The sequence below is a fragment of the Nuphar pumila genome, chromosome 10 (genome assembly GCF_984573655.1).
Source record: "Nuphar pumila chromosome 10, dmNupPumi1.hap1.1, whole genome shotgun sequence".
NCBI classification, from domain to species: domain Eukaryota; kingdom Viridiplantae; phylum Streptophyta; class Magnoliopsida; order Nymphaeales; family Nymphaeaceae; genus Nuphar; species Nuphar pumila.
Window position 1 is genome coordinate 3,200,187 of NC_143258.1, and position 8,198 is coordinate 3,208,384.

Consider the following 8,198-nt stretch of genomic DNA (forward strand, 5'->3'; position numbering starts at 1 on the left):
TTGGTTTGCTGGGCTGTGCGTGATTTGGAGTCATGAATTAGATTTGAAAGAGGCACTTGATATTATGATTCTTTGCATTTCTGTTTCTCACATAAATGAGAAAACAACACTCATTTTAAAGCCAAATGAGAATTTGTTTCTTACTGCTCATTTTTTTTTTTATGTTTGTTTAGCTGTGCCAATGAGATCCATTCTTTTATTTGCATGAGAATCCAATCTCATGAGACATTACCAAACATGCCTACCTGGAATTAAGTTGGCTATGATGACTAATTTATGTGCAATGATCTCATCCAACCACATATGATGCCATCCATCATATGCTGATCATAGCCATCCAACTGATGTATCTGGATGGCTAGGATTAGCCCACATTCAGAATGCGAACTAATTCTGGCCGTCAGTAGAAGGATCATATGACTAACCTGCTCACATGTCAAATGTTTCTCAAACTGGTCAACCTTGTCAACGCCAGCTTGGGAACTCATTAGCTGAATTTTACAAAGTTAAATAAAACATTTTCAAATAACAATCACATTGTCCTAGACCGAGCCTTCGAAATGAGGCCTGTGCAGTGGGGAGCTCCGCTGAGTGAAAAACACATTGAGTGTAGCAGCGCGCAATATGTGTTGGCTTGATCGGTGACGCGCGGTGATAGCGCCACACGCGATAAGCAATGATATCGGCGTTACTGCATCTTTGGGTGGCGGCTCAAACGTAGAGCGTTGGTTGGTTAAGCAGTGCCAATGGATCAGAGGATGTTACCTTTGAAGATTTTGTTAAGGACCTCTCGGCTTGGAGTTTCCACGCATAGCGGTTGGACGCACGAGGGTGCGTGTGGGTTAGGGATAATTCCCCCAGGAATCACCTTAGGCGATTCCAACCGAGTATAGTGACTCGGAGCTAGGCAAGTGAATGCCTAGGCATCGGTGAATGAGTCTGGGTGGTGCTCTTTGCTATGATGTTCAATCATCAACTAATCTTCAGACTGGGGGCCACAAGGTCTTATTCCTTCAATAGCAGGGTTTTGTTGTCGTGTGCATGGAGCTGCAAGACGCTTCATGGCACGCAAGGCTAAGGCAAAGTTTGTGCCTCTTTCAAAAGTGATAGCTGGTATGGGACGACAATGCACTAAGCGACATGGACTATATGGAATGCGCATTTGGAAATGCGCTTGATCAACTTCTGCTAAGCAGCTGCGCACAGGGTAGTGCGTAGGGCCAACAAAAATGATTCAGCACATGAAAAAGTGTTGTTGCGCGGCCTTTGGCCGTTGGGCTGTTCAGACTGGGTAGTCTGGCGCGTTATAGGTTTGCGAAATTTTTTATGCCCGTGACAATTGACATCAAAACAGAAAGATTCATAAAGACCTTATTTTTCATTGTGTGCGACACTAAAGATGACAACAATGGTTTATCTTAGTTACGTAATTTTGCGCAGCTGAAGTGTAGTTGACTGAGCATAGAAGCAAGATGTTGACAGGATGGTATGGGACATCTTATCGATGATAAGCAGAAACATAAGGTTGTTGTTCAGTTGTCTAAGGAAATGCAGATAAGCCAATGATTCCTACCAATTGTGTGTTAGGCTCACAGGTGGAGTGTGGCGTTTGCTTTGTGCATGCAGAGAATGCACGTTGGATTCAGCTGGATGAATTTACACCTTTGAGTATGAGAGACTCAATTAAACTTCTAGATATTCTCCCAAGATTGTAGGTTAGCGGAGTGCCCACGTTGAGCAGAAAGCTCGTTGCTTTGGTCCCTTGAGTTGGCAGATCTTTAATGAATTGCGCATGTAGAAAAAGTTGTTGTTCGTGGCTCGTTGTTTACTGCGAAAATGTTTTGCTGACTCTGAGAGAGAGTACAATGTGTTGACTTTAGAAGTGGAGTGCATCATTGGGGCAAAGTGCCCTTGTGAAGACGAGTGCCCAGGAAGACACTTTAGAGGACCACATTGGGGTGATTCGCAAGAAGGCGTCCCCCCACTTGAAGACTAATTTGGACCAGTCGCAAGTTGTTGCTTAAGGGAGTTAATATCCCTGCGGCACACAATGATGGTTGTCTTTCTCTGTGAGGACCACGAAGGGATTAAACTTGCCCTTGCTGAGGTTGGAAGGCACCCCAGCCATGAGCATCAAGACGACAAGTTTATCGTGCGGGCAATGATGACCCGCTTGTGTTTGAGACTGCACTGGGGTCTCACGAGTAGAGAATGTTTGATGTTGATAAAGCAGAAGACCGTTGTCTAAATGATCGGAGATGCGTTAAAGGTATGAGACTTGGCGTGTTAAAGGTTGTGGTAATGGTATATGAAAACCAAAACAAGTTGAGTATGGTGAAGAAAAGAGTAAACCAAAGATGAATCTAAAAAGAAATTGGCATATCAGTTAAGACTATGTTCTTACTTGCACCGACATTGTCGAGGATGACAATGGTTTGGGTGGGGGAGAATGTCCCAGACCGAGTCTTCAGAATGAAACATGTGCAATGTGAAACTCTGCTGAGTGAAAAATGCATTAAGTGTAGCAGCGCGCGATATGCGTTGGCTTGATCGGTGACCCACGGTGATAGCACCACATGCGATAAGCAATGATATCGGCATTAGTGCATCTTTGTGTGACAACTCAAACATAGAGTGTTGGTTGGTTAAGCAGTGTCAGCGGATCAGAGGATGTTGCCTTTGAAGATTTTGTTAAGGACCCCTCGGCTTGGAGTTTTTCACGCGTAGTGGTTGGACGCACGGGGGTGCATGTGGGTTAGGGCTAATTCCCTCATAAATCACCTTAGGTAATTCCAACCGAGTATGGTGACTCAGGGCTAGATGAGTGAATGCCTAGGCACCAACGAGCCAAGGCGCCGACGAGCCTAGGCGCCGACGAGCCTAGGCACCGACGAATGAGTGTGGGTAGTGCTCTTCGCTATGGTGTTCAATCATCAACTTGTCTTCGGACTGGGGGCTGCAAGGTCTTGTTCCTTCAGTAACGGGGTTTTGTTATCGTATACATGGAGCTGAAAGGCGCTTCATGGCATGCAAGGCTAAGGCAAAGTTTATGCCATTTCAGAAGTGATAGCTGGTATGTGACAACAATGCACTAAACGACATGAACTATATGGAATGCGCATTTGTTAATGCGCTTGATCAGCTTCCACTAAGTAGCTGCACACGGGGTGGTGCGCAGGGCCAACGAAAATGATTCAGCACATGGAAAATGGTTGTTGCGCGGCCTTTGGTTGTTGGGTTGTTCAGACTGGGTAGTCTGGCGCATTGCGGGTTTGTGAAAAAATCTATGCCCATGACACACATGATCCAAAACTTTGAATTTAAAACAAGTTTTCTTTAATCGATGGAAATTTTGGTGCACTGTGGGCAGTTGGTCTTTTAATCTCCCAATAAACCTACTTGCATGTTGCAATCACATGATTGAAAACTTATTCTATTAACAACATAGGTATACATATCTTTAAGCATTGATCGACCAAAATTTTTAAAAATATGAAAAAATTAGGTATTTATGTAATGGGTATAGGTGTAACAACCCCAAATTCACCTCTAAAAATTTAGGAAGCTACAAAAGACAACACTTTTTGTCAAAAATAAATTATTATTCTATTTTTTAAATGTGTAATATGACCCAAAGATTTGGGATTCATCACAGATTTGATTTTATTATTCAAACTATTTATTTCAAATCATAATATAAAATAAATAGTTTGAATCACTATTACAAATAATCAAACTTTAAATGTCAATTCTATAAAGTCTAAACACTATCCATACTTTTAGAAATCCTGGCCCATAAAACCACCACATTCGCCTTGCCAGCCAACCAATTCTCGCCATCACACAAGAGCTAAGTCTAAGTTTCACTATCTGAAAATGTAAATACGGGTGAGAACTCACAGTTCTCTATACAAAATCATACATTGAACAACAATAGAGAATAAAGTATAAGTTTGCCAAACACCTTGTTTGAAAACCTTTAAACGTGTAACATGATTAACAACATAACACAATTCTTATCATGCTTGCATATCAAATTAATCTAACATGTTTATAATAATTCATTAATTCATACTTATAATGCTAACATGATTCATATCTTAATGCTTACACAAAGCATAAAACAATGCATATTAGTTGCATGAATCATTGCATGACTCATATTTCATGCATGAACTAACATAGATATCAATTACATATTTCATGTATTAGCAATCGCACAACATGATGCATGAATAACTTTTATCTTGTATCTAACTATTGCTTTTGAATGCATAAAATGATTAAATGCAAACATTTAGTGATTTATCAGGACCAATGCTTGATGATATTGAGTCAAGCCAGATCTCGAGCATTCACGTACAAAACTCAACTTGTATCTTATTCACATTATGTTTTATAAACTGAGTTAGAACTCGAGAATCTTGACCAACTAGTGACACACTCTAAGTTGAAACATTGGCAACATACGTACAATATCAGGGTAATAGCGACCCACGCTCAATGCCACTTCTGTTCTGTATACCAAAATGCTATAGCTCAGCAAGCAAAATTGCCCCCAAGCAAAACAATGGAAAGTTTCCTGCGATCGTGGATAAGGATTATGAACTCCTATGTATCCATGAAAAAAATAATGTGCATGACATCCACTATCGCATGATTTCCACACGTCTATTAGGTAACCAATGAAATTAATACATTATTCTAGTTTCTTTTATTTATAAGTTATCAATCATTTATTTCATGTAGCAAACATGAACTCACAACATGCATCACATCGTCCATCTTTTGATTAGGACACACCCGCTCGAGAATAACAGTGTATCATTGTGCGTCAATAAGTGTCATTAATCATATGTATTACAACATAATATAAAGAATGTATTCACATCATTAATATATCAATACTGCATTAGCACACAACCATCCATAATCCCACATGTAGCTAACTCATAATCCACATTACAATCTGGTTCACCTTTCGAATTGTCTCATGCATTCAAGTAAGCATTACCCATTAAATGATATATAGTGCTCGCAAGTCATAAACCATGGTCACATGCTGCACATGATTAACATAAGAATTCATACAATATCACAACATCATACATGGTTCACATTTGAAATCATTATATGCATGTAATTCAACTAGAGCAATCACTTGCAAATAAGCAAAAACAATTTATATGCAAAACTGTAAAAATAAATTTTTTTCTTGTCAGTATAAATTTCATCATGCATCACAATGAACAAAATAAATTCTAATTTTTTTACTTTAGATGCACATATATGTTAGATATCTACAGTAAAAAACCTAAGTCCAATCTCACCCCAGATCAAAGAAAAATAAATCTTTTACTAAAACTCATTTTTTGTTTACAAAACAACCTTATCTTGTATGATCTTTTTGAAGAAACATCAACCAATGAATTTATAGATGAAATAAATTCTATAATTTTTATTGTAATTAGCTTAATGTTTCTGATACAAGCTTCAAAAGAAATTAGGTCTAAACTTCATTTCAGTTAAGAAATAAAATTTATGAACTACAGTCTATTTATGTTCTTGGACAGACTGTGTTCCAGAAATTTCAGGTTTCAGAATAGACTTTCATGATTTTAAAATTCTAAAATCATAATGAAACAATACACAAGATTTTTATTGTGTGTTCTCTAATAAATAAACTAACACACATAAAAATTTCAGTCATAAACATTGAATAATTTGGGAGAAATTAAATCAACAAAATTATGCGGTCATCATAGAATTTTTGTTAAGATAAAAATTATGTGCTCACTTGCAGATGTCGTATCTTCACATCCGGACCTCAAACAAACCCAAAATTTTTATGGGACTGCTCCTACATGTCAGGAACATATTGTTTTTTTTTTGGTTCACTATTTTGTATAACCATATTTTTTTTTAAAACTGGTCGTAATAAAAATACAGGATAAAACATAGTTTTCAATAAACATAAATAAATTAATATTTTTCATAAAAAAATACTAGACACATGCATCCAATGATTTTATATTCATCATAAAAACCTCATATATATGCATATAAACATCTAAACATGTTGTAAACACAAAAACAACATACATATCATGAATCAAATACAAGATCCAATAATTTTATATAAGAAAATATGTTTCGCTTAAAAAAGATTTTTGAAAAAGATTTTTGAAAAAGATTATGAAAACCTCTAAGTAGATCTCTACGATCAAAACTATATTAAATCTATATATAAACATATCTAGCATGTTGCAAACATCAAATATATATAATAATATGCATTTAAACAAAAAATTAAATTATTTTTTCATCGAAAGGCAAATTAAATCTCTCCTACGAATTAAAATAGTCATTTCAAAAGTAAAATAATATTTCTAAATCAAATCAAATCAAATCACAGAAACTTGATTATATGCTTAGATCGACTTATACTAAATCCTAAACATGATGTAAAAAATATAAATTTGTGCCTCTGAAGCGTAAACTCACGAATAACACAATGAACATTTGAAAGGGTATCGAACCCTAACGAAAAATACTTAAAACAACGTAAAAACCCAAAAAGAGACCGTAGATCTCTCTTCAAACTCAAGTAAATGATGTCCAATGCCAAGATACAAACTTTGTATCAAACCATACTACAAAAATAAACTAAAAAAATTAGGAAGGTTTATCTTGGACGGCTTCCTCTTCTTCTTCCATTCCTTCTCTCCCTTTTTTCTCTTTTTTCTCTATCCCTTTCTTTTCTCTTATTTCTCTATATCTCTCCCTCTAATCTTTAGCTCATTCTCTCAAAATCGTGTGAGAGGGAGGAGGCCTCCCCCTTTCTCTATAAGTTGAGAATCTTTAATTGAAGAGGATTCTCCAATCCTTTCCTTTCACTTCTCTTTCCTTGGAGTTTCCACCTTGTATGGGACTTCCAAGGCACAAAGACTCCTCATAAAGAACAAGTTTCATTCTCTCTTTCTAACTCCTTGGTTGGAGTCTCCATATTAGGTGGGACTCCAACACCTAGTAGACTCCTTCAAGGGGACGTCTCACCCTCTCTCTTCTATAGAAGGCTCTACACCTTTGATAAATATTATCCATCTTAATTTATTTAATTAATTAAACTCTTAATTAGGTTTTCTTATTTTCTAAAAATAAATTCTTAATTGTACTATGGATCCTATAAAAAATGTCCATGATTCAATGTGATACACTAATTTATATTCAATTAATTAATTATTAAATAAATTAACATTAATAATTACCATTAAATTAGTTTAAATTTAAATTTAATTTCTGAAATATAAAAATACCATAGGTGCACCCAAAAATAAATTAACATCACAATGCTAATGTAGAATGAAAGATGGTTAGGTCAAGGTCGGAACAATGCTATACTCAAAAGCAGGAGTGCCACCTTCAAAAAACCTGCAGTTGCTACCACCCCACTCTTTCATGGAAGCTTGATTGTCTTCTCCCCCACAACGCCACTGAGTCGCGTTCTCATGGAGGGACCATTAGGCCAGATGCTTTTCTCAATTTTTGTTCATCAAAAAGTTTGAACCTGTCTCCCTCATTGACAAGTATATATATATATATATATATATATATATATATATATATATATATATATATATATATATATATATATATATATATATGTGTGTGTGTGTGTAGTCACTAGAATATAAGAACTACAATGTGAATCACAATTTTCATTGATTTTTTGTTATTTTGTCTTAAATTTTACCGTAGGGATGTGATGTACAAAACTTGGTTTTATATGGCCCATTTCTTGAATCATCCTATTCTACTGCACAAAAAAGATTTTTTAAAACTTTAAAATCAATGACTCATAATCTTTATTCAAGAGATAAAATATGACCATTTTAGCGGTGATAGAAGATGACTAACTAGTCTCTCTCTCTCTCTCTCTATATATATATATATATATATATATATATAGAGAGAGAGAGAGAGAGAGAGAGAGAGAGTAGCTGACTACGACCTTAGGTGCCTATGGCAGCCTACCATGATCAAAAGGGGGGTTTCGATTTGTTTTTCCCACATTTGACAGTTCAGATGTGTTGGGCATGATCGATTTGCTAAAAAACAATGCCTGAGTTATAATGTTTTTTTGATAAAAAAATATAATTTTTAAGCTTTAAATATTTATGAAATTTATAAAAAATTTG